Here is a 25,757-nt window from a genome sequence, read left to right as displayed (position 1 = left end):
TATGTATTTCATAGTCCCACAGTTACATGCACAGTAAATGTCCTCCGCACTGCTTGTTAGCTTGGGTCCGCATAAGGCAAGTGCTGAGTTTGTGCTTGCTCACCACCTGCCCCTGCCCAGAGATCAGGGCTCCTTCCTTCCCCTCGGTGCTCTTTGTATAAGCCAGTGATTAGGAGGCACATAATTCTACAGATCACAGCTGCCTTCTTCCCCAGTTGAAAAAAGAATCAGAAATAATTGAGCAAAATCTAAGCCATTAAAGTGTAATGGACTTAGCAGTGCTTAAAATCTAGGGAGGCAAAGAACTTGGATTCATAAATGTACTCAGCTTATGAGGGAAAACAAGATGCCTATAACTTGTCAAAATCTGTGGTTATTTAAGCAATAGCAATGTCATGAATTTAGTTGTAGGGATGACTATCCACTTGACACCCAATTATCATCTAGTATTACTTAGAAACCCTTTGCGCATCTGTTACTTCTACGTGTGAGCTTACAAAAACTCCGTGGCAGCAAACATGAAGACTCCCATTGTATCCTTACCTCTGTTGGAGTAAATCAAGTTTAAGTCTGTTGAAATTGGGGGATTTAGACTGATATAAAATTGATTTGAGTACAGAATCAGGCTCCAAGCTTAGTGCTATGAAAACATAACTAAGAAGTGTAAATCATTGAAACTGAAAGCAAATGTGTGTTTTCAATAGTCAGGGACAAATGTTGCAAAAGCACACAGTTGCAAGTATGCAGTCCTAATTAAGCTGTTAAATTTACATGGAAAATGTGTTGATTTGTTCCTTTCAGGGGAGTTAGGTTGCATGGTCTCCAATAATAAGAATACACACAGTTAAAATAATAAATTAGTAAAGATCAGTGTCATGAGTATTTTATTTATTAAGGTAATTAAAAAAATCTATTCTTCCATGTTTGGTACTGTTTGTTTACCTCTCACATTATATTCACAGCTTAATGAAAATCGCCTAACCAGATTTATTTCCTGAATGCCATGTGTAAGTACAAGTGACACAAGGTTGGGATAATACAGGTGTTAATTCAAAGTAGTTAAAAACATATCTTCTGCCTGCAGTGTCCACTTTTTCACCTATATATACTTGATGCTGTTCTGTTACAGTGGTGTCGATTCTTCTGCATCTTTGGTGTGCTCTGCAAAATTGGTAACCCAATGTGTGATAGATATCAGAGGATATGCAGCTGAAATCTTATTATTCTTCCCTGTATTTGGAGATGTCTCATTTTGAGATTTGATTAATGTCTCCTGCCTTTCTTTTCTCACTTTTTTTTCTGTCCCTCCTTGTTTCTTACCTGTCCCTTCCTCCTATTTTGTCCCGATGCTCTGTGGGTGTTTTACTTATGTGAAATTTAACCTTAAAATCTCTGTTGTTTTTTTTTTTCTTTTTTTTCCCCCGCCTGATTTCGTATGGTGGAGGTAAAACTGGAAAATGTAGATCTGTAGCTTTAGGTGTATGTCTGAGTTGGATGAAGTTTCTCTTAGTTTTCTTGCTGAAAAAATGAGCTGTGTTTTCTTGAGACTGCCTCATACTTCCTATGGTAAGTGTTTGCTGTTGGGACGTGGGGAATGTTGGTGGTTTTGAACAATTGACCAGGGGCCAGATATTTGTATGGTGCCGTGATCCCCCCAGCCTGGAAATCTTTCTAGCCATGATTTCTCTCAGGGCAGCCTGGGAAAAGGGGAGATCTGGGGAAAGTCAGTCATTAGGAGGTTAATATCTTTATCAAGGTGCCACTGGGTTGACGTGGAAATATAGTTATCTATGGCCTTCAGAAAGTCCTTAAATCTCATGTCCTGCTGAGGCAAATGACTCCTGGTAATAATTCTGTTTTCCATTATGAATTGAGGAGGCAGTTTGCTTGTACTTGTCATTGCTTGGATATCTGAAGATGGAGGTTGGTTATTTGTTACTGTGGGTTGTGATTTCTCATGAAGACATAATTTTCTGGCTTCAGTAACGTCCTTGAAATCATTCAGATTCTTCTGGGATTCCAAAAGCAGTTGATGTGTAGGCTTACATGGTGTACTTTCACTTGATGACTTAGGAGGTCCAAGGTGAACCAACTCTCTGTCTGCAAACTTGGAAACTAGGTAGAATGTAGAATGTCAGACCGGCTTCTGCTGCAATGAAGAAAAATAACATGTTAATATCAAAACAGCTTCATCCCATAATAAAAAGTCAGTGTGATTGTAAACAGAGCACTTGAAAAGGCATAAGTAAGAATGGGTCTTGACATAAGATGTAATTTTGCATTGAGGATTTAAAGTAAATGTTGATCTGGAGGTAGGCAATCAGCATTTTTTGGATGAGGTGAATGGTCTCAAATGAACGTCTCAGCATAAAGCTGGCTGGCTTAAGTGGCTATTATTCATTTATGCTTCTGAGGCTATTTATCACATTAATTTAACCATGTCACATGAGTGAATAGATGTGGGCATGCAATAACTGAAGCAGAAATAGATCTAAATTCAGATCTGGAGTTTGATTATACAGCATCATGCATTGTGTACGTTTTTAGAGACTATGGAAAATGGTGCCATGGATGTGAGTGCAGCCCCTTCTTGAGGGTAGAAAATGTATGACTCATGCCATGTTCACATTCAGCTTGGGAATTTAAAGCACTTCCTTTCTTTACTCATAAATGTCTATTCTTGGAAGCACCTTAGCAATACTAGCTACTAACTTTAATGACTTGCAATTATTTGTGATCAGTACCTGCACAGTATAAACTGGATCAGGTGTTTGCCTGCTATTTTTTCACCTAATCAACATGAAATTAATCACCAAAATTGGGGCTGGGAAACAGTTGATCAAAATAACTTGCCATTCCAAAGCAAAGTGAAATAATATTTCTGTAGCATTTTAAGGAACAATGTTCCCTTTTTTGCCCTGACAGATATCCTAGAACCTCTTCAGACTAAGACAACAAGACTATATTGCAGAGCAGTATCTTCTGGCAAGTTTTCTTGGTTTTCCAATGTAATTGCAATCTCATCTTCTTGAGTAGCATCTGGCACTGACAGGGTTAGTATAGAAGGAAAAGCCTTATTGTCATAATTTCTGAGATTTTCCAGGGTGTCCATTTCAGCCTTTTGGGAAATCAGGATTTTTGACTCCTTATTCAAGTGTTTATTAGGATTAATACTGTGTTTTTCTATGACATTTTCCCTCTGCAAAATTTTCAAATACCATTCAATTAGTATGGGACAAAAAGCACCCTGAACTTCAAAGGAAATCACGGTATAACATGTGCAATGGGAAATCTTGCTTTCACACAAGCCTTATTTCTACACACCATCTTTTTCTCAGAGCAGACCCCGTGTCAGAGGTTCTTTAAGCTGAGCTGCTTGTGGAGTGGCATATTCTTCCTCCTACCATACAGGTCATAGGAAGCAAGTCTTCATGGAAATCTGCCGGAGACTGGAATACCATCTTTGGAGAGTTCATAGCATCTCCTTTGAGGCTTATGGCTCACCAAGTCTGCAAACAGATGTCTAAGGTTGACCTGGGTACCACAGAGCCTGTGCTGCAGAGCACAAATATTACAGGATGCTGTGAGCTATCCCTCAATCCAGGAGAAAGGTTATTGTGGGACTGTCGCTGTCTGCTGTGAGGGGAGGCAGTCAGCATGGTGCTGGACTGGTTCCAGAAAGGTTTTGCAGTGGAACTACACCAAGAGGACCTCCATGGACAACCTGGCTAAAACAGTACTGCAGTTTTTCCCCACTAAATGCAGAGAATTCACACATATAACGATGTAGTTTATGCATTTGCTGGCCCATGACAAAGGCACACTCCCCAAGTACCTGGGAGAGACCCATTTGGTGGGAGACCTCCTGTCTGTTGGCAGCATCTATATTTCACACCTTCAAAGTGCTACACCCTTTTGTCTGCTCTGTGGCTGCTGGTACAGATGTGGCTTTACAGGATAACCTATTACTTGCTGACCAGATAAATATAACTTCCAAGATCCTGAAGCAAGAATGACGCTGCAGTGCTGCAATGTGGTGACAGGACTGTGCTGTCTTGCATGAACATGGGCTCCAGGACTTCCTCCTGCTGCAGTGCCATCAGACTTCCCCCCGCATGCAGCTGGGGGTATTCTCATCTGCAGGACACTTGTCTGTCCCACGATCCAAGTTTTCAGAGTCCCACCTCCCCACTGTGGTAACCCCGCAGGCTGAGTTTCAAGGATCAAAACTTTCTGCAATAAATCTCTTGCTACACAAGGTCCCGTGTGAGCTATCTGCACCATGTGCTGCTTCTGCCAAGACCCTCTTCCCTTAGGGCTGGAACTCCCGAAAATGAAATTTCTGAAATGCATTGATTGTCGACATGGATGTTCTAGTACCAAGCTTATTTTATATATTCTCTGTAGCATCTCTGTCAGACCCTCCCTGTTATATAGCTGATGCTTCAAGGATTGTCAGTAGTCAGTTTTGATCTTTTCACTGGCATCCGCACCTAATACAATCTTCTGGCTTCCAGAATCAGAAAAATGTACAGCAAAGTACTCCCTGTGTGAAAGATACCTTTTTAATATAATGTGCCATTGTAAAAAGTGGGTGTAATTTGTGAAGAAAAGGCACTTTTTAAAGCTTGCATGTATATAGTGAGTTAGCAAAAATGTTTGGAAAAATTTGAAGGGCCCCAAACCTCAAGCTTGTGGGGTTACTCCATCCTTCCTACATATTTGTAGCATCCAATCACAATTAAGGAAATTATTTTAAAAGTATTTATAAAAAGAAACACAATATGTTTAAGTTGACAACATATTGCTAAAACCACACTAGATCAGTAGGGAATTTGAGATGTCATAAGCATTTTAGGCTATGCAATCAAATAGTCTCCCAGGATTTTACACACTGCTAGTTAAGAAAACAAATTTTCATCTTACATTTTGCAAGCTGTCACCTTATATACAGTATATCAGAAAACTTGCCATGACTGCTTTTACTGCCAGACCTCTTAAGAGCTAATTGGTTAAGCACCTGGGCAGGAAGCTTTTTGGCAGAAATGCTATTTTCTGCAAGGACTAGCTATAAAGTTCTGGATGGCAAATTGTAATCATTAAGGCTCCCTCTTCTGCAACAGAACACATAAAATGTAAATACATTGCTTGGAGAAATTACAATGCATAAAAGGACAGGCTGTGTTTTAAGTTTATCCAATGACTTATGGCCCAAATTTGAACATGGAAAGGATCTTATGCCTTTTTCAGGGTCAAGCTTTCAGCAGGCTTCTCTAATTGCACCCAGGAAAATGAGAATCCCATCTGTTTGCATCTACCCAAACTATTATTTGCATGCACAAATGCTAACTTGTGTATGCAAGGAGGAGTTGCAAATACAATGACTCGTACTGTTTTTTTCAAACACAGGTCCTGTAGTACATGAAAAATAATTTCCATGGGCTTTTTTCCAGTTACAGATTGAAAGTGCTGCTGAAAATTTGTCCCCAGGAAATTGTACGTTTTGCTGGTATTGTGTTAGAAATCACAGCCTAGCCTGCTGCCTGGAATGAGTTGAATGCAGCGGTTTGTGAATACGTGTTTGAATTCCAAACATGTTTTGCTCTGATTGTATTGGTAGGGCTTTTTATTACTTGTTATTCATGAGCGCTGTCATGAATGCAAATACTTTTTCGTTTGTGTTGATATTTGATATGTTTGTTTCTTTTGGGGCAGAATTTTCAGAAGAGGTGGATGCCAACTTTCTCTGCAATTTGCTGAGGGGAGGGAAACTTTTAGTTTGCTCGCGTTCTTCTGAAAATGTTAGCTCTCTGTGAACATCTCTTTTCATCGGCAGACAAGAACACACAACATCCTTTACAGAAATTTTTTAAATGACTGGCAGTTTGTTTTCAGACCACTTTGTTTTACCTGTGAATTTGTTAGTTATTACTTGTTTCACTCAGATTTAAATTGGCATGCATTTAGATGCAAAAGATAATGTTTATGCTTTAATTTTATGCACACAAGCTGTCTTGCTGAGCTTGGTCAGAGTTAAAGCAGATGCACACATTTGCAAGATCTGGGAAGCTGGAACAATGTTATGTGATTTAATGACGGCTCACACATTGCTAGTAATAAATAGCGAATAGTTGGCACTATCCAGAAAAGAGAGAACATCGATCTATGCGTTTTGAAATATCCTTGGCATAATTTACAGCACAAGTATCAAGTACCCATGCTGTTGTAATTAAGCTCCAGTAACATTAACAGGGTATCAACAAGAAGACGAAGAACAAGTGGGAAACTCCCCCCTTGCCCTCTGTTGACAAACCTCACATTTCTCCCTCCGTTTGAAACCACGGCTGAGAGGTCGGAGGCAAGCACAGCAGCCTGCTAAAGAGGTGGTTGCGTTTGGCCTCGCTCAGACCAAAGCAGTGAATCCTCCCCGGGGCCGATGCCCTGCCAGCTGCCCCCTGCCAGGGCTGTGCCAGCGCAGCGGGGGCTGGCTCGGGGCACCCGGGGGCTGCTCTGGGCTCTGCCTCTGCCCCCAAATGCCATGCCACCCGTGCGAGCTCTGCCCTCGCAGCCAGGGGATGCATTCCTCTCTTTTCCCTACATACTCCATGTATGCTTTGGGCTAAGTTTTGCCTTTGTGTAAGCATATGTGCGAAGTAGCTTTTGCTGAAGATAGGTCCAGAAAATACTGGAAAAATAAATGTTGAGCAATAAAGCTCCACTTAATTTCTTAGCCAGCCTTCCCCAGTCTTCTCCCATTTTTTTTTTTCCCCAAACCCCAGCCTTTATGGGCAATAGGAATATTATTGGAGAAACCGACAAGGGGGTGGCAGCACTGGTAGTATCATTTAAAAAAGCTCTTTGGGCAAATTGACTACACAAGTTAATTGTGTGTAAGGCTTGCATGTAAAGCAAACAACAGGTGATCATTGTTGACTATGAATATTTGCAGAGCCTGACTACCAGCAAGGGAGAAATACTAATTTTCGTAATACAGAAGAATATAAGTGGGATTAGAAGGATGAAAGTAAGAAACAAACAATGTGGAGTGAATATCTGGGGGAAAAAATAACTATGAGTTTTACAAAAACTTTTTGATAACAATTATCTCTAAATGGTACTAGTAACAGGCTTTGAGTTTCTGAGCTTAAACGTAGCATTTACAAGCTCAGTGATAATAAATAACAGGAAACAAACATTTAATGGCAGAAAGTTGGTCTCTTCTAATTTTCATGATTCTTCTGTAACAGATATTAGAAGGCATTATTTACGATAGAGTGCAATCTTCCAAATTTCTTCATCTAGGTCATGCCTGTATTCCAGGGTCTCAGCAAAACCATCCCTCTAAAACTGAGTCATTTCCCTGCTAAGCCACCAAAGAGAGACTCTGTCTGCCTAAAGGCCAATTTCAGAAGTCCCCATAAGATGGAACCCGGAGTGCGTAACTGGTTCACATGGCAGACACATCCCTGTTAGGGTTTGAATGGTAACACAATGTTGGGCTGGTGACTTGGGTAGGTAATTTCAGGTCAATACTAGCTGGGATTTTGACTGTTGACTGGAAAAATGTAAACAGAGAGAGAGAAAACACAAGTCCTGCCTTTTTAAAATTTCCCCTCTTTTCACCCTTGCTCTACCAAATGCTGCCGCTTGCCCCAAAGACTCCAACTCCAAGGGCTGTAAATCGGCTTGATATCCAGAGATTCAAGAAAGCTTGTCAACAACCTTCGCAATACTGCTCTTTTTGAGTGACCTGTGATTTAGCGTACCCAATTTAAAACTGTAATATGAAAAAAGTCACATATGTGAAGAGGAACCTCCTCCTCCTCTGCATGCACACACTCCCCAGCTCATATTTTTGAGTTACGGCTCTGCCTGCAAACACTGCGCAGGCTGCTGCGACCTTGGGGCTGTGTGCTGGGATGGAGATCTGGATCTGCTCAAGCTCATCTGAATAATTTCTGGAGGAGTCAACTGGACCTTCTCAAAATACAGCTTCTCCGGGGTGAAGGCTTTGAATGGGAGGCTAATCGCTGATGTGTGTTGTTTTGTAGCTGAAACTTTTCCCATTGCACTTGTGTGTTAGAAGCTGGAATTTGGCTTCCTGTCTGCCGAGTTTCTGCCTGAAGCAAAATTTTTATGACTGAGCTGTGAACCCCTGAGTGGAGACGGTTGTAAAAGAAAAGCTTACAGCCTTTTTAACTAATTGTGGCCTTACCGGCGATTACCGTAAGTTTTTCAATTTATTTTTTAAAAAATTTGTTCCCTCTGATCTCACTCCATGTTCCTGAATGTGTTGGAGCTGGTGGTGTCTGAGTGTAAGAAGGTAAAGCGGTAAAAATGCCAAAAAGATACCAGGAAAAAAAAAACGAAAAAAAAAAAAAAAAAGTTACAACTCACAGTTCCCCACTCACCTCCCCAGACTTTGGATCAGGCCCTCACAAACCAGTCTGAAAGGGCAGGGATGGCAAGGTCATTGAGATGCTAATGCTCCTTTTCCTAAAGGAAAAATAATCTTTTATATAAAGCAAGAATAATTCTCAATCCCATTACTACCAGCAGCCCATTTTTTAATATTCATTATTCATTAAAAATATATATATATATTTGTCTCTGGAAAAAATCTCTCAAAATAATTACCTCTGAGAATGTCAGAATGCAGGTTTCCACGGACTGCACCCAGACCTGCAATTTCTTTACTGTTTTGGGTAAGTGTTGTCTTCATTCCACAGACTGCCACCCTTTCATTTTGCTGCAAGTCTGTAGTGATGCTCCTAATAAGAGGAATCCAGGGAGGAAGGTATGTGTTGTGATTGTGATATCTTACCTCAGCTCTTTTCTGTTCTTTCTGGTGCTTGAGCAGTTTCATCATCATTAAGCAATAGGAAGCCATGGCAGAAGAGGGTGTGTTATTTATTAAAATGTTGATAACTTCTGAAAGACTGAATTCCATCATTTCTGTCATATAATTTAAAACAACAGGCTTCAGTTCATTGAGGCAAAGTCTGAAACATTAGGGAAAAGGACTTAAGGTGATGCATCCAGGCACAATGTCAGGATTTACAGCAAGTAGGCAATGCACTCCTTATGATGTAGCTGGAGGAGGCTGGGAAGATTATACAGGCAAACTGTGACATGCTGTTGCACAAAAATATTCTGGCTACACTAACCTCACTGGTGGGCTAAGGCTTTGTTACTGCATTATTAAATACCTGATTGTTGATATAATTCATTACTCCAAAAGGACACCCACCAGGATTAAACTTAAAAAATGGAAAACAGCATTTTCTATTTTTAAGCAAGTCTGAGCATTTGGGTTCTCAGTACAGTATTCTTGAATGGATTAATGGTGAGAGATAGCATGTGCAGGTTACTAAGAAGACAGGTAGAGCTCCAAAAGCAGGAAAATCTCGAAGGACAAAACAACAAGAACAAGACGACAACACCTAAGCCTAAGAAAAGTGCAGGATGATTTTTGGTTTTATAGAAATGAGATTGTGAAATTAAACCGGTTATGTTATAATGATAAATATTTTACTCACAGGCTTTGTGGGCAGTAAAGTCCACTAGAGGCGTTTTAGAAATGGTGTGTTCTACAGCTGCCAAGACATTTCTTTAGACTTGTCCAACTTTTGTGTTAATGGGCACAGACACATCTGAGCAGTTGGAGGATAAAGGTAGGAACAGTGGACAATTCTCTGAGAAATGAACAACACTGCAGATAGATTTCCAATAGCCCTGGCTGTGCCTGATGGTAGATCACAGGAATTGTGGTAGGAGAACCTGCTGTGCTTCTTGTAGACACCATTGCAGACAGTGAAGATTTTAAGCTTTTATAAAAATCTTAAACAATACAGAGGCTTGCTAAGAAAAAATGGAGACTAGTTAACACCAGTTACAAAGATGGATGAGAATCAAAATCATCAGAATGAGAAGAACTTCAGTGTAAAATAAAAATGACATTCCCTCAGTTGGGAACGTGAGACCTTGCTTTGCAGGAAAGGATTGAAAGCAAACTCTAGAAATCAGTGGCACCAGTGATGCATGTCAAGAGCAAAATTATTGATATCATAGATATAAGCAGTTCCATGAGGTTGTTTCCTTTTGTATGAAATTCATCTACGGTTAGAAAAGTTACTGTACCTTCTGAAATAAAATTCAGTCATTTTGGAACAGCCTGGAGCTGGTAACAAATATCTCAAAACAACCAAAACCAAACCAAACCAAACCAAATCCCAACCCTGCTATACCCAAACACGAAATTCCAACCCCGCAAGTTTTTTTTACCTGTTCTCATTGGTAGCAGTTTCACTACTCGCTATTTTGCTGGCAAAGCCTTCATTCAACCATTTGTCTTTCATTGTTTCTTTGACTTTTAGTAGAGTCAGGCTCAAGTAAGGACTGCATGAAGTGTACAGCTCCTGTCCAGTATTTGGATGAAATGATATGATTTTAGTAATCTCTGATTATTTGGGCAGATCAAAATTTTCCTTCTTCTTCAGAAATGTAGCACTTTCCCTGCCTCTTCACATTGTAAGAACGTAAGCTAAAATCCCCTCTCAAGGACTACCTCCTAAATAAAACAGCTCCACTTCTCCTCTGCGACTGCTGTGGGCCCCTGTGGTGCCCCTGTGCCCTCAGGGACACCTGGGCAGCTTGGGTAGCATGAGCCAGACCATGCCAGGAAGCATGCTATGGACCAATGGATGCTGCTATGGACATAGATCTCAAACTTGCTTCCAAATTTGCTTCATTTACCCCGGTGAATGCAGCGTCTGGCATCAATCACAATCACAGCATTGTGCCCACTCAGTGTTTGGTCAAGGCTGCGGGAGGGGGCACATGCCCTGTGCCAGCTGACTGCCCCGGATCTACCTCACTTGCACAAAGAAGCTAATCACATTGACAAAACTGTACCAAGGGAGGGAGATGCACCCCGGTGCCAGATGGCATAGTGCACTTGGGCTTCCTGGAGCTGGGACAGCAAGCTCAAACATTCCCATATGTCAGCCTCTCAGTTCCAGTACTGCATAAAGTCCCTTTTTTTTTCTTTTTTTTTTTTTTTTACTTCTTGGGAAAACTGAATTCTTCCATATTCCTTGGGGATGCTTTGAAATGAGCAAAATGGCAAGTGAGCGTTAAACTGGGGGAGTAATGCTCCTTTCACTTGCAATCTCCTTTGGAAGGACTTAGATCAAAAATATGCAAAGTTTGTGTACTACTGCTCTCTCACTAAGTTCCCAGTGGGCAAGGGAACAATGGAGTTATCCACAATCTTCCACTAACTGTGTGGGCTTTGTAGAAAAGCAGAGATAATGCATTTATTAGTAGAAGCTATAACAATAGCATAAATAAGAAAAATCAGAAATATTATAATTGCATCTATGGAGAGCTTGTAGAAAAATGGAGCTGTTATCTGGTAGCCAATCTCCAAAGAAAGATAAATGAGAAATTAACGTACAAATGGTCTGGACAGCTATGGTAGATATCCTCATACCATTTACTGGGGGAGAAAAACAAATTATATCATCACTTTATCTTAATATCTTAATATTGTGACTGAGGACTAGATCCAGCTAGCTTGGTCTGGAACTGTCTGCTGCTTCCCAGTGATTAGCTGCAGGCAGCCACTGCAGCTCATCTCAATGCCTCCACTGATCCTTGCTTAACGCCACACCAAAGCTGCTCAGAACGATGGGGAGATCTGAACTTCGGCTGGTCAGCAGCTGGGAGAAACAGGGCTCATTCTCTCTGCCTCCTGGCTTCATCAGTGAAGCTGCAGAATTTGAAAGGGCTGTGAGAAGATACCAAATCCTGCCTGTGACAGTTGGCAGAGACGATGCTAGTTGAGGTGTAGAGGAGGAAATAGGGACTAAACTCAGAGGTGTATTGGAAATTTGAGCTTTGTAAAAGTAAATTTGGAAATTTGAGCTTTGTAAAAGTAAATTTTTGAATGCTGACCCAGAATGCATGTACACCAACATTGTTTCTGGGTTTTAGAGCCATGGGCTCTAATCCAGGCTGGAGCTTCTGAGAACTGCCTCTGCCAGTTGTCCTAGAAGACTCCATAGGCTGTACCACATTAAAGACTGTCAGTAAAATTCAGTGAAAAATGCATTTCAGTTTTGTCTTTTTTTTTTTTTCCAATGAAAAATATGAATAATCTCTTCACGAAAAGAAAAACACCCTCCTCTTTCTTTAATTACCTAGGTGTTGTGGGTTGTTTGTAGGCAAAAGATAAGTTCTTCAGGAGAAATGATCTAAGGTTTTTATAAATGAAATTTGGGAAAGACAGGAAAGAAGGCCTGGCTATAACCTGCATATGGCGCACTGAACCTAAGGGTGTTCTTATTTACTGCAAAACTGCTCTGCTTGTGTAAAAGTAATGTACATTTTACTCCACCTGTATATAAGGACCAAGCACAGTGGTCTTCTGAAAAGAGACAAGTGTCATCTTCTTATTGGCCTGTGAGACAAAGAGATCTTGCCTAAAACACAGAATTTATTTCTAAATTGAAACAAACTTGAAAAGGTACCTATTAACCACCAGTGAGAAAGTTTTTGTTATTAAATTCATTTTATTTCATGGATTAGACCTTATATACATTCGTATTCTTTATAAAAATTGGAGTGCATTTCTGGGGGAGATATCTGATGGAATAGGGCTGATTTCTCCAATTACCATCTTTTGATGTAGTTGCTTGATATTAAAAGGCTCCACTGTGAAAGGTAATGTGCCAGTTAGCATAGCAAACATGCTAACACCTCTGTCAAAGAAAAAGTCAAATATCAGCACTCTATATAATGCTAATAAATATCTTGAAAAAAATCCAACAAATCTCTGAGTCAGGTTTTAGAGATTTGCCTTCAGTATCAAGAATGAGGTTACAAATTATCCCTAAACAGCAGTTTACATTGAGTAGATGTTATGCTTTTTCTTTTGTGTAAATGCCATTTTATTGAGAAAAGAATGCTCTGGGAAGTGTGCATAAAAAAGGCTGTACAGTGAGTGACTGGAAAGCCTGCAGTGTTGAAAGTGGAAACCTGCTGTTTATTTTTAAAATAAACTCATTGGAGTGCTAGTGTAGGGTACCCAGCCCATCAGAATAAAGTATTTCAGTTTGGAGGCTGAGTGACAACACAGAGCTGCGACTGATCTGGTAGATCCTGTTCCAAATAGTAATTCAGTTCTCTGTGCTTTGCTCAGATTGCTAAATTAGGTGTGACTTACGCCTAGAAGGCATTCGTTTGGTAACAGCTTGCTGTTGGCTGGAGACCTAAAGCTTTAACTCTATCGAAATAGTAATAGTTTGCTAGCAGTGATGAGCAAGCTTTATGAAGGTTTGCCATTCAGGATAAGTACCAGCATTGGGAAAGCCAGCTGGGATGTTTCGAGGCTGTAGCTTGGGTGCTTTCCCTGGACACTCCATGGTGCTTCCTTCTCCCAGCTGAGCCGCACCACTGCAGCAGCACTGCTCCTCGCAGTCCCTTGTCACATCTCTGCTGAACTCAGCTGAGATGCTCATTTTAGGAAATCAGGCAATTCCAGTGTGATTGATCTGGTTCAGATGCTAGTGCAGATGATGACGGTGTTATTTGTGAAACCAAGATCTGCATGTGGAGCGCTTGCAACCACAGCCTTTTTAAAATATCTTCAAAGAGCTGAAAAATGTGAAGAGATGATGTCACTGTTAAAATAAACTATGTGATAAAGGTGGCACTTTTTTCTAATTGTTGAGCTGGATTGCATTTGAACCAGCAATCTATGGATAAATGGATCTACGCTTTTTATTACCAGGACTAGACTAGGACTTACCTTGCCTCACTTTAAGCAGCTAAAACCTAGGCATCAATCATTATCAATGGAAAGAGATGGGCCTCCCCAAGAGAGTCATCACAGCTATGTTATACAGCTATTTTATGCTACAGTTAAGCATCTTAGGAGATCAGCTTCTTGCACTGACAATAGCAAGACTGCCTGGTATAACCCGGATGCCTGGTTATTGGATTGCCAGAACTAGGTGACATCATTCTCTTCTCACTTTACCAAACCTTCCTATAAATCTAGTCTTTCAATGCATTTTTTTTTCCAAAACTTTTTTGATGAATCCTCTGAGTAAAGAAGTACTGAGATACAAAGGAAACTTATTGCAGTGAAACAACACCTATATGCTAATTGATTGAATAGCAAGGATTAGAGTTCTATAATGCATAATATTGTGTAGGATAAATGTAGCTGAAGTTAAAGTGAGAGGCCCTGGTGAGTGGGAGCAGCATGCAGTACAAATGGATCTGTAATGTCATTACAAGATTAAATACATTTCTCTTTTCAATGCATCAAACACTATCATGCAGTTTAACTTGCCGGTGATGTTATACACAATTGGTGCATTACACTGGCAGTAGTTCATTTCATCAGCCTACTGGATGGGGAAATCTCCATGGCAGAGGAATTTGGGGAATGGATGAAGCTGCTGTCCTAAAGTCTCTTTCAAAATCTTACACGCAAAAAGTAGCTAGTTAAGAGTAATGCATGAAGTAGCTGGCATCTGATGGTATGTTAAACTCGAAAGTATTAGCTGTAACAGGCTGCTTCTCCTCTATCCCACTGATCTCTGTGTATTTGTTTGAATACAGCAGCTGCTTTCTTAACTCAGCTGGTGCACAACAGCTAAGCACTCTGCAGTCCTCCTAAGAATCTTTAAAATCTTACGCACGACAGTCATCAATAGGCAAAACAGGTGTTGCTGTTTACTGTTGTCTCATAGGAGCCTCAGCTGTATTGCAGTTGAATTTGGTTGGTTTTCTGAACGTGCTTCTGCCAGAATATAGCTGCCTTCTTCCCCATGTTACCACTCCTTGTCAGCCTTGCTGCATAATGCCAGTATTTCTCCACTACACTGGAATCTTTTGATGGCAGAGTCCAGTCGATCTGAAATCCTTTACTTATTTTGTGACAAGTCACAAGAAATATAAAGTAAATTATCTAATTAATATTTTAGTCCATCAGAATTCCTTCTTCCGTGATGAGAATGTGAACAATTCAGGTTAAATTGTGAATAGGTTTTATACCTAAGTCTCAGAATGTGTCTGTGTTAATACCAAGGGCCTTGTACAAATTTTATGTAGCCCTTGACCTATTATGCGATGTATATCAACAGAGTGAGCTCGATAGGTGGTTCTAAGGTTACTGCTTTGCCTTCATTCAGCCAACTGAAATGTGAAATAAGTATAATCCTATTTAAGTGCTGACAGCATCCTCTAGACCTAATTTGTCTGGGTTATGTCTAGGTAAATTCAGAGTAGCACTTCTGAAATCCAGACATACTGAAGTAGTTCAGTAGAATTTGTCCTTCATCCTTAACATTGTGTACTGTTCATATCCTGTAAATTTAGAGTAAGCTGAGGTGTAAGAATCATAGCTAGGTCAAAACCCAAATATATATTTTATCTGTCAGAAGTAGGTCTTGAAAAGAATAATGTACATTATTTTGTTATGTATGCATACTCTTATAAAGTTGATTGAGAGACGTAGTCTCTTAATGCAGATAGTTTGAATCACTCTCTGGGTGATATAATTCCTCTCTCTCTTTTGAGCATATAGGGATGGAAAGCTTCTACTTTAGACATCCGAGTTAGATGCCTATATGTAGCTACCAGCACCACTGTAGATCAAGCTAAAACCCTTTGCTGTCTCTGGATACATGGTTTAGTAAGGACTGCTGAGAACTCCTGAAGGAAATTTCATATACTTGTAGCTGGGCAATGGTGTGGACATCCCGCTTCAGAGGAGTTCTGTACATCCAGGCCTCTTTTTCCTCCCAGCAGGTGTCCAAAAAAAGGTGGTTTGGGTTTGGATCAAGTGCAGTGTTTTGTGTTGAACAGCAGCAGAACATTAAGATCCGCTGTATCAGTGCAATTGTGGGGTGGGATGGGAGGAGGCACTTCTAAGCCAAAAAGCACAGTTACTCTTACATGCCTTGTGAGCTGTCTGAAATCCACTGGCTTTTATCACTGGCTTCAGTAGCACCCTGAATTTTACCCTACCACTTGTTAGTTAAGATACTGAAGGAATCAAGGTTGCAGTTGTGGGAGTGGGGTGGGAGTTGTGGGGTGGGAGGAATCTGGATGAAGGTGCATTTGATCAGCTGCAGGATTTTTTAATCTTAATGCTTTCTATCAAGATTTAGCTTAGTCTATATTACTCATATGTACCTTCTTTGCCCTGAATCATATCTGCTAGAAATGGGCCTGGTGTGCCAGAATGGCAGGAGGGTGAGGGATTCTTCTGAGGGGTTGGTACGTGCAAATTCTTTCTGTCGTTTCAGAGCAGACTCCCAGAGCCACATGCCCTACCTTCTGCCAGCTTCCCTTGACACAGGGTTACTCTAGAACAACATGTGTTGCTCATTCTTTTTTTTTTTTTTTCTAATGTTTTGCAATGGACACACATTTCAAAATACATTTGTCACGCTCTTACATTATTTTTCCTGGCAATCCTTCTCTGATGTTTCTCTGCTTTCTCTGCATTGATGCCCCATAGCAGAGTGCCACCAACCCATTTATAGCAGAGTTTTGTCTAAACCATTCAGTGCTGAGAGTGTTTAGATAAGTGTTCTTTTAGATCTACTTACATGGACCAGATGTCCACCTTTGGGTCATATTTCCTGTGAGGAAGGAGTTCTGGGGCAGCGTAAGCTGGGCTCCCACACTGGGTATGTAGCAGCTCCTGGAAGAGACCCTCAAACTTCACCGTATTGTTCAGTCCAAAATCTGATGGTCACAAAAACAAAGGTGAAGAGGTCTGTTCCCAAGATACTCTACCCATTGTCCAAAGACAGGAGAAAGATAAAGAACCAATACATGTGGTGAGTCCATGCTACTTCCCTAGTAGGCCTAACATGGTGGTCGATGGCATGCCTGAAGCAGCGCGGTTGAGGGACTGGGCCGAGTGGAGACTCTCCTGCTGTGTGACCACCTCAGGAGACAGCCAGGGGTTTTCATCAAGAGGCGTGGGGCCTGGTGGTCACTGCTGGTGGCCCAAACAAATCCCTATGACTTGCCTAGAGGAGGAGGAGGAGGAGAAGGAGAGCTCCTATGATCATTTACAAGAAGGAGGCTAACAGAGTAACCGTCCCCTCAGGCGTCATCTCCTCTTGGCTGTATTTACTGACCAAAGCTGCCCAGCCAGCATTAGCATTTGGCCACATCTCAGCTGGGGGTGCCCGTCTGGGTTCAAATAAATGTGCCATGGAGGAGTAGAGGAGAAACAGACGAGTTACCCAGCCGTGAGGCTGTACTCCTGCTTTGGTTGGGTTTGGTTCTAACTCTTCTGGCTTGCCTCAGTTGACTACATGCTAGTACAAGAGCTCAGCCCCACAGCTGCGTGTGCATGGCTGAAAGAGTTACAGCATACATCTCAGTGTCTGTGCTTTGAGCCTGTTGTAAACGTGGGGTAAAATGTGCTGGCGTAAGCCTTTTTCTCTGTATGTGTGCATGTGTGCAAGGGGAGGGAGGAGAAAGGTGTGATTGTACAGGGCTAGCTGGCTGTCAGCCTGGGGTGAAGAGCTGGTTCCTTTTTTCTCAGAGGTGTTAAGCTTTTAAAAGTTTGGGAAACACTGGGTTAAACATGTGGCGTCTCTAAAAGTGAGCTTCCCTTGTGGGGATTTTTCCGTGTGGTTTCTATAGAATAAAATTAATGTTTCTCTGAGCTGTGTTAACTGCCTGGTGCAAATTCCCTCATTTTTATAAATGTTTGCTTCAGAACCCTAGCAAAGTTTCTTTTAGTGACCAAATGATGAGGTTTCTAGTTGGAGTAATGACTTGACAGAAGCTAATGCACCCATACCTGCATTTCACCCCAAAAGATTTATTTCTTTGTCTACAAATCACTTCTGCTAGGAACAGCTTTCTACACATAAAAGCTGTAATTGTTTCTTGCTTCTCAGCAATACACCAGGGAAAATGCTAGACAAAATTGTTTGCCTTGCTCTCCTAAAAATATGTTTTAATTAAAACTCAAATAAACAAGCTGTGAAGTTATACTTCGTAATTCTTATTTATACTAAAAGCTAAACTAGATTCGTTGAATAATCATAGGTTCAATCATACCAGCATGCTGTTTAAATAGTAACTGCATTGTCACTGAAAGTCACCAAAAATATAAAGTTGAAAAGACAGGTAATGTGCACCTACCAACACTTTTGATGTTGTTGTTCTCATCAAGAAGAAAATTTTCAATTTTGAGGTCCCTAAAATGAAGACAGAAAGCAAACTTTAAGATGTCTGATGTCCCAGCTAACCATTTGCAGATATTTTTTAGCAGAGCTTAATTGAAATAATAACAATAGTTCTGCACAATTGTAACAAGATCCTGAAGTTTTCAGTTGGGAGAATGGAAACTTTCCGTATTTAATGGAGTATTTTATGAGTATTTTAAAATAGATTGTTCCTTTTAGAAATCATCCATTCTACTGGTGTATTATTTTGGAAAAGAAATAGTATTTATTTCTTTGTTTGAGTGAAAAAGGAAGTTGCAACGTGCTTGGACCTGGAGTGTTTTTGTCTTCGCTTGAGGCTCTGAGCGCTGTTGAGTATTTCTGCTTTCCTGTGGAGTAAATTGTGTCCGTGAGATTTGAAAGACAAGGGGGGAGCTGGGAAGCGAGACTTGCCTTGCCCATGGAGGTGAGCCTGAGCTGGGGCAGGGGCAGATGCCCTGAAGGTGGAGCCATCCCTGCAGTGAAGTCCATGTAGCCAGGACCAGCCACCCTGCTGAAGGAGGACATAACTCAGAGCTGCAGGAAAAATGCTCCTCACTGGCTCAGTGGCTTACTTGCTTATTGTGGGAACATTTATAACCTCACAAATTAAAACCAAAAGCCAGAACATTGCTCCGCTGTGGGGAGTGCCCAAAGTGGCAGCTGAAATGTTTCACAGTGCAGGGGAATCCTCCGCCAGTGTAGGCTGGGTGCTGGGAGCCGGTCCGGCAGCCTGCGATGCTTTGCTGGCTCCCATCGTGGCCCCCCTGTGCCACTGGGGTTGGCACAGCCAGGGGCAATGGGGAGGTTTCCCTCGGCTCTGCGGGGGCACAGAGGGGAGAGAGCAAATTTGAGAAGTGGCTCTGGGTATGTGGAAGCAAAGACCTGGGAACGCAGATGAGGAGAAACCAGGAGGAAGTATGGGAGGAAGGATAGGAGCACAGAGTGAGACTTGGGAGGGCCAGCACCATGCAGCTGCCCCAGGCTGAGAGCAGGATGGGGATGGCTTGAATGATGTTTTTTTAATAGCTTTTCATTTGAATAGATTGTGTTCTGGGCTGGCAAATCAGCCAGCGCCCAAAAGCTCCAAGGTAGATTGAAGATAACTTTATGCATAGCCTACCCCTGTGACTGAACCCTGTGCAATAAACTTGGTGGTTTAAAACCAGCTGGGCTTCAGGACGCTGCAAATCTGACATTTCTATCAAATCGAATGCCCCATGTGCAGTCTGATGACTTTCACTACTCTACAACTAAATAATGTTACTTTGGATCCCCATATCCGCTGGTCTATAGACAGAGCCGAGTGTTCAGTGAATAAAAACATACACTTTCTTGCCTGATAAACCTGATAGAGAGCTATTAACATTTACAAGGTGTCTGAAGTTATCTTGCATCAAAAATACATCTTGCTCTTTTTTTTTTTTTTTTTCCAAAGGAGAACCTTCCCAGAAATGGTGCAACTTTAAGCAACATCATGCAACTTTTCTCATTCCCATGGGGACTTCAGAGAGAGTGCTTAGAGTTCAGCCTGTGATGTTTGTCCAGATCTTTGGTCCAGTTGTGATTCAAAAGGATATAAGTGGGTTTTATATGGGAGAGGGGAAATTTTCCAGGAAAAATATCCAGGAAAACTTAGGAATTGTACACAGAGGCAAGTTGCTGACACTTAGCAAGCACCAGCTGTAGGAGTTGGTAGCTGACTGTGTGCATGCGCTAGCCCAATCCAGTTGCGAGGTAACGTGATTTACCTTATATGCCTTTATTTGAGGCTTTTAGACTAAGATACATTACCTCACGGCTTGGGCATGTCTAGAGCAGGCACAGAGATAGTTAGCAGAGCTCAGCTGGTGAGTGCGAGCTCGTGAAGCTGCTCAGCCTGGTCTTGTGCCTGAGCCCTTTTGTATCTGGGACAGCAAAATGCTGTGTGCAGGGTGAATGGGCAAGTGGGACCGTGCTCCGTCTCGTTGCTCATTTTGGCAACTCTGGCATATAAATCTACTGTGCTCTTACGTGAATGAGAAAGGTGTTACCTTTGCTTTGAAAAGTAGGCTTAGCTTTAATTTAAGCCATAAGCGTTTGTTGGATCAGTGCTGATTTTAGTGCTGAATAGGAAAAGTAAAGCTCAGGGAAAAAATTAGCTGTCAAAACATGGCACAAGGTTTCTGATGAGCAATATTAATTTGGACTAAAAATAGTTAAGAAACTGGCTAGCTTTTCATAAAGTATCTTATTAAGACAACGGAAGATACTATTTTTAAAAGGTATATCCCAGGGTTATAAAGCAGAAATGTCCATATGAGCAAAAGTGTATTAAATTAGCCAATTCCTAAGCTCACTTAGGAATGAGATCTTGCAGTCACAAGCATCTCCTTTCTAGCAAAATAAAGAGGCTCCTAGCACTGGCAGACAGTTCACCATCTCATGAAGGTGTGAGCATGATGCCTGGTTTTACCAGCACCTCCCAGCAGAGCCCTGACACCCCCAGGGTGCTGGAGCAGCAGCCACTCCCAACAGACAGCTGGGGATCCCTCCCTTCCTTTGGTGAAAGTAATGCAAGGAGCTGAGCTCTACTGAGCGTTTAGATGAGAAAATCAGACTGACTTTGTGAGGTAACTTTCCTATTCCTGTGCTCATCTTTCTGGAAACATTGATGCCTTCTTTTCAGAAGAGGATACACCCACAATTATCCTCATCAGTGTAACCTCCGTGGCGAGTCGCTACAAATCACGGCAATTAGAGCTGAGTGGTGAAGCCCTTCCAGATCCACAGGATGCGCTGAGGATGGCAGGCCATCCCTGCAGTGGGACAAATTCCTGTTGATGCTTCATGCCCATGGTCCTGTTGCTTGGCTCCCTCCCAGTCTGCTTCTGGCATGGGATAAAGGCCAGCACTCTGACCCCCAAAGCTAGCAGTGGGTCATGAGCTGAGGAACCCATCCCCACCAGCTAGCAAGGCAGCTGGGCACCTGCGGGACCATGCAACTTCATAAACCCTATGACAAAGTGCTTGAGAGACAGGGATTTCCTTTGCTTAGGGGGTTTGATAGTAAAAGAAGTATCCCGAGGAGCACTTTGCACCACCTAGCACCTGACTGCTCTCAGGGTGTGCAGCATATTTCTTCTCTCGCAAATCTTGCCCAGCAAAACAATAACAACAGTTCAAGAGAGAAGCAGGGCAAGAAGTCAGGCTACTCCCCCTGCTCACTGGGAAGAGTTGTTTCTAAGCAAAGAGAAAGGAAGAGGCTTGTGAAATTCATGAGGAGTATTGTCATGGGAAGAACTTAGATGTTATGTTCATGGGCACTGAAGAAATGCTGTAAAATAGATTATCTAGGGAACCAGCAAGGCAGAGATGTCATCCTGGACTAAATGGGTGAAGCCCCTGGGGTTTCTTTTCTGGTGTTTTTTTTTTTTTTTTTTGTATGTTTAAATTATCTAGGTCAGATAATGACTATTTCTTTCTTGTCCATTCATTATTAATTAAAAAATCCTTATTAATCCTTATTAATCCACTTGCAAATGCTGAGCCATCACATTCACAGCTTATTTGTTTCATGGTTGCTGTAACAATGCAGTCAACTGGATTACTTGTTAGGTCCTGGGGGTTTTCTTGATGAGTGCATTTATCATCTAAAATGAAGGATCTAGTTGACTTTGAATTATTATATAAAAAAGAAAAATGGTGGGAAAAAAATGCTGCTTGCCTATTTTGCTTAAAATGGAAGTCCTTATTCAGCTGCTTTTGGCATACGCTCTGGGATTCGCAGTGGGGGGAAGAAGATCAGCTCTCCTTGCACGGACTGCTCAGGGTCCTCCAGCAGCGGCTGAAGTCGTGATCTGTCCCCATAATGCAAAAGCCAGCCTGGCAGGTCACCTGATGTGACCCACAGGATGATTTCTTTTTGCAGCTGGTGAACTGTGATTCTTCAATCACAGCTCGCTTGATTGCTGGTCTGTCCTGGGTGATGTGTGGATGTTTCAATATGTTGTGGCTAACCAAGTGAAATCACTATTTATATGCATAGCCACACTGGAATATTTGAATTTGATACAAATTTGTCATCAGCTAATTCTGAGATAACCATAACAAAGTATTAATTTGTCGTGCTCATCAGCTCTTATCCCTGGACTTTGTTACTTTACTCCCCAAGGACTGCATAACAGCTTATCTTCCACCACCACTTCTTATCTTCTCCACCACTGCAGAACAAAATGCTCTATTAAGATGGGCTGAGAGAATGCGGTCTTCTTTGGAAACCCTATTTTTTTTGAGGTAAAATTGAAGAAATTCTCTCTGTGAAGAAGAGCACTCTATATTCTCGTAGGATCATAGATTCATGTATGTTTTTGCATGCTTGCTCTCTTGCATGCTTGCTTTCCTTGCTGTTCTTTGGAAGGGACCAATGTCTTACCTGTGAACAATCCCATGGCAATGCAGGTGCCCGACTGCAGACAGAATCTGTCTGGCGTACCTCCTTACTTCCCTTTCCACCAGCCTCTTTTTGTCCCAGATTCTGTCCAGGAGGTCCCCGCCGTGGCACAGCTCCATCACCATGTAGTAGGAGCTGTCAGTCCCCAGGGTCTCATACAGCTGGACAACATTGGGGTGCTTTATTATCTGGTGTATCCGGGGCTCCTGCTTCATGTTTTTTAAAATGTAGGAAACCTACTTGGCTTTTCTCTTGTCAATGACTTTTATAGCTACCTAAATTATGGGATATGTGTAAATAAACAGCAAGCTTTGCAACCCTTTCAAAAGGATGGGTGGTAAGCTGGCATGTGGGACAAGCTGATGTTGGCATGGTGTTGATAATTGCTGTCACCGCAGGACACATTCATAGTGGAAGAAAACTCTTTTATTTCTCTTGAAAGCCAAACCAGAAAGGTTGAGCTCTGTCTTATCTACTCCCTTGATTGCAGTAAATAGTATATATGTATGTAATTCTCTCAAATGCAAAAAACCTACATACTAACTGCACCTGTACTGTTCCACACTTTTTTTTTTTCTTGCATGTTGCCGTCTGACTTGGTGTAAGAGCCATTCACGATATAGTGGGCTGGGATAAGGCCCCTGCAGTTTGAAAAGGCGGTAAAACAGTGAAGCTACTGAAGCCATGAGGAAAATAAAAATCAAAAGGCCAGTTTAGGTATGATGGTAATCCACCTTTCCACAGTTACAGTTTGTGGTACATTATGTTAGCCCAACTGAGCTACAGGCAGCAGGTGTTATCTGTGTCCTGTCATGTAAGTGATTGCTGTAGGAGTGGCTGGCTTTTCAGTAAGTGTTGTCCATAGCTTTAAAGGTCAGATACATGGCCCTAATTACTCAGCAAGGATTACTAGGAAGCAGATTTGAAATTGTCCTTGTGCCATATCCTTTTCTCTTTCAGTGGGAGGATATCTTTGTTGCCTATATTGTCTCATAATTGTGAAAACAGTTGCACTCAGTACATGTTCGCACATGTGACTGATTATACATGAGCAATAAACTCTATTTATGAGGTTAATTTATGAGGATAAGGTTCAGAGGATAATAATTCGCTGAGTAGATTGTGGTTTGCAGATCAAATGGTCTGCAATTCTCTGACATAAGCTACTGTGAGGTTACTCGTGATGCCTGGTGTGTGGTACCCTCTCACCAAGAGCCTACCTTCTGCCCCATGGGGATGTGCAGCCCCTCCATCACCTTGGCAAAGGAGCCCTTGTTGATCGTTTTGCCTACTAGGTAAGTCCCAATTTATTTGGTGCGAGGAAAATTCTTCCCAGTCTCTTGGGACTTCTCGTTAAAACAAGCAGGTATTTTTATATCCTTGATGTTTTTCTCCCATTCTGGTGCTATCCCATCCAAGTAACCAGTGTCTGTCATTTTGTCTTCCAAGCCTGCTTTCGTTGCTGTGGGCATCCCTGGAGAGCCAGATTTCTGTTGCTACCTTCCAGATGTAGCTTCTGATTCACAGCAGATCCAGGCATTAAGTCTGCATGTCTTGTGGTGCAAGTGCCATCCCACTGAGCACAAAGCAGCTAGTCCTTTCCCTCTGAGACTCCATTTTTGTCACTGGTCTCTACCCTGGGCACACGGCTCTGCTCAAGCAGAACCAAGAGGCAGATGATTAACTGAACCTGATATGTGGTGCCAGTGAATGCCCCAGAGCTGCTAAGTCAGACACCACATAATCCTAGCATTAGCCTGCAACACAGTGCTCTCTTCCACCTGCAATAGCTCTCTAAACACATGCCCAGTGCAAGTTGCACCAACCATAGCATTCCTTGCATGCATATTGCTGGTGTGCAATTCCCCAAGTTCATTCTCAAAACACTGTGGTAGCGAGTGTGAGTGCAAAGCCGAGTTCTGTACCTGATGCTGTGCAAGCAATCATGCATTTGCTGTACAGAGCACATAAATGTATGTGCACTTGTATCACATCTAAGTCCCAGAGTCCTGTGAGCACAGGTCTCACAGAGATATCTTGCATTTCCTGGGACTTGATTCCTGATCTGTAACGTAGCAGAGTGTGTGTGTGCGTTTTTCTCCTTGCAGAAATGACTGATAAAAACAAGAAAAAATTTTTTTTTGTCTTTTTTTTCTTTTTTTCTTCTTTTTCTTCTACAGCTGTTGTCCATCTATATCTGGCTTCATTACCTTGGTCCTTTCCAAAGTCATGGAGAGAAAAGAACCTTTCCAGAGTGCTTTCACATACCTGCAATTTGAGCTGGGAGTTGCCATCTCTCTCCACTGACTGCAAAGAAATCTTAGGGAACCAAACCTCTTCCCATAACTTAGCATGATGACGAATCCTTTCTCCACCCTTCATCACTTGGAGATGAACAATAAGCAACGTTCTGCTTGCCTAATTTTACTCATGAAGCTCGAGAGGGGCAAAAATTTGCCAGGATGAGTGAAAATGAGAAGGATTTTTTTTTTTTTAAAGTGTTTAAAATTCAGAATGGATTTACTGTACACTTTACAGTTTAAATTATTGTGGACAAGTTCAATGCATCACCATATGCATGCAGCTGCTGGCAAGCACAGGCACTCCTTGCCTTTTAGTGCCCAAGTAAAAGATAAAGCCCCACAAAGGTTGTCTGTTCACAACACAGTTTTCATGCTTTGAGCTGTATCAGTGGCTCTGCTGGAATGGGACTTTACTAAATTAAGTGGCTTTTTTCTGTTCTGTACAGCAATCCAGAAGCAAAGAGACATGTTTTTTCGAGGAAGCAACGAGGGAATTCTTGATTTGTACTTGCTATTTGCTCTGCCTCCTTCCTGTCTTCCTAGACTGCTGTTCATCAACTTTCCCACTAAAAAAAAGGAAAAAAAAAAAAAAACATAAGTGAGGGGAACCACTGCATGGGACAGAAACCCCATATTTCTGGCACATTTCAGAAGAAAGGAAAAAACCTCTTTAAAAATATAACAAACCTTAAAACATGATATCTAGCTAAGTTAACTATTGCTATTGTTGGGGAAAGGCCCAGCCTGACACCTTCAAAAATGTTGAAG

General features: G+C 41.7%; 1 protein-coding gene and 1 pseudogene across 3 annotated transcripts in view; one reads left to right on the top strand and one right to left on the bottom strand.

Annotated features, from left to right (window-relative positions):
- The window catches only part of LOC310896252 (uncharacterized protein), a 96,895-nt gene that overhangs the window by 22,402 nt on the left and 48,736 nt on the right, over positions 1 to 25,757 (top strand). The window lies entirely within an intron of this gene.
- LOC310897456 (hormonally up-regulated neu tumor-associated kinase homolog A-like) lies at positions 1,430 to 24,158 on the bottom strand (annotated as a pseudogene). The gene is made up of 9 exons (XR_014589222.1): positions 23,907 to 24,158; positions 22,669 to 22,961; positions 18,193 to 18,248; positions 16,632 to 16,770; positions 12,637 to 12,764; positions 10,285 to 10,418; positions 8,615 to 9,002; positions 2,980 to 3,199; positions 1,430 to 2,115 (listed from the first exon to the last, which is right to left on the bottom strand). The product of XR_014589222.1 is annotated as a hormonally up-regulated neu tumor-associated kinase homolog A-like (transcript).

Source organism: Anser anser (assembly GCF_964211835.1).
Source record: "Anser anser genome assembly, chromosome: 3".
Taxonomy (NCBI): domain Eukaryota; kingdom Metazoa; phylum Chordata; class Aves; order Anseriformes; family Anatidae; genus Anser; species Anser anser.
The sequence above is the reverse complement of the archived record's forward strand: the minus strand, read 5'-3'. Positions and strand labels throughout refer to the sequence as shown.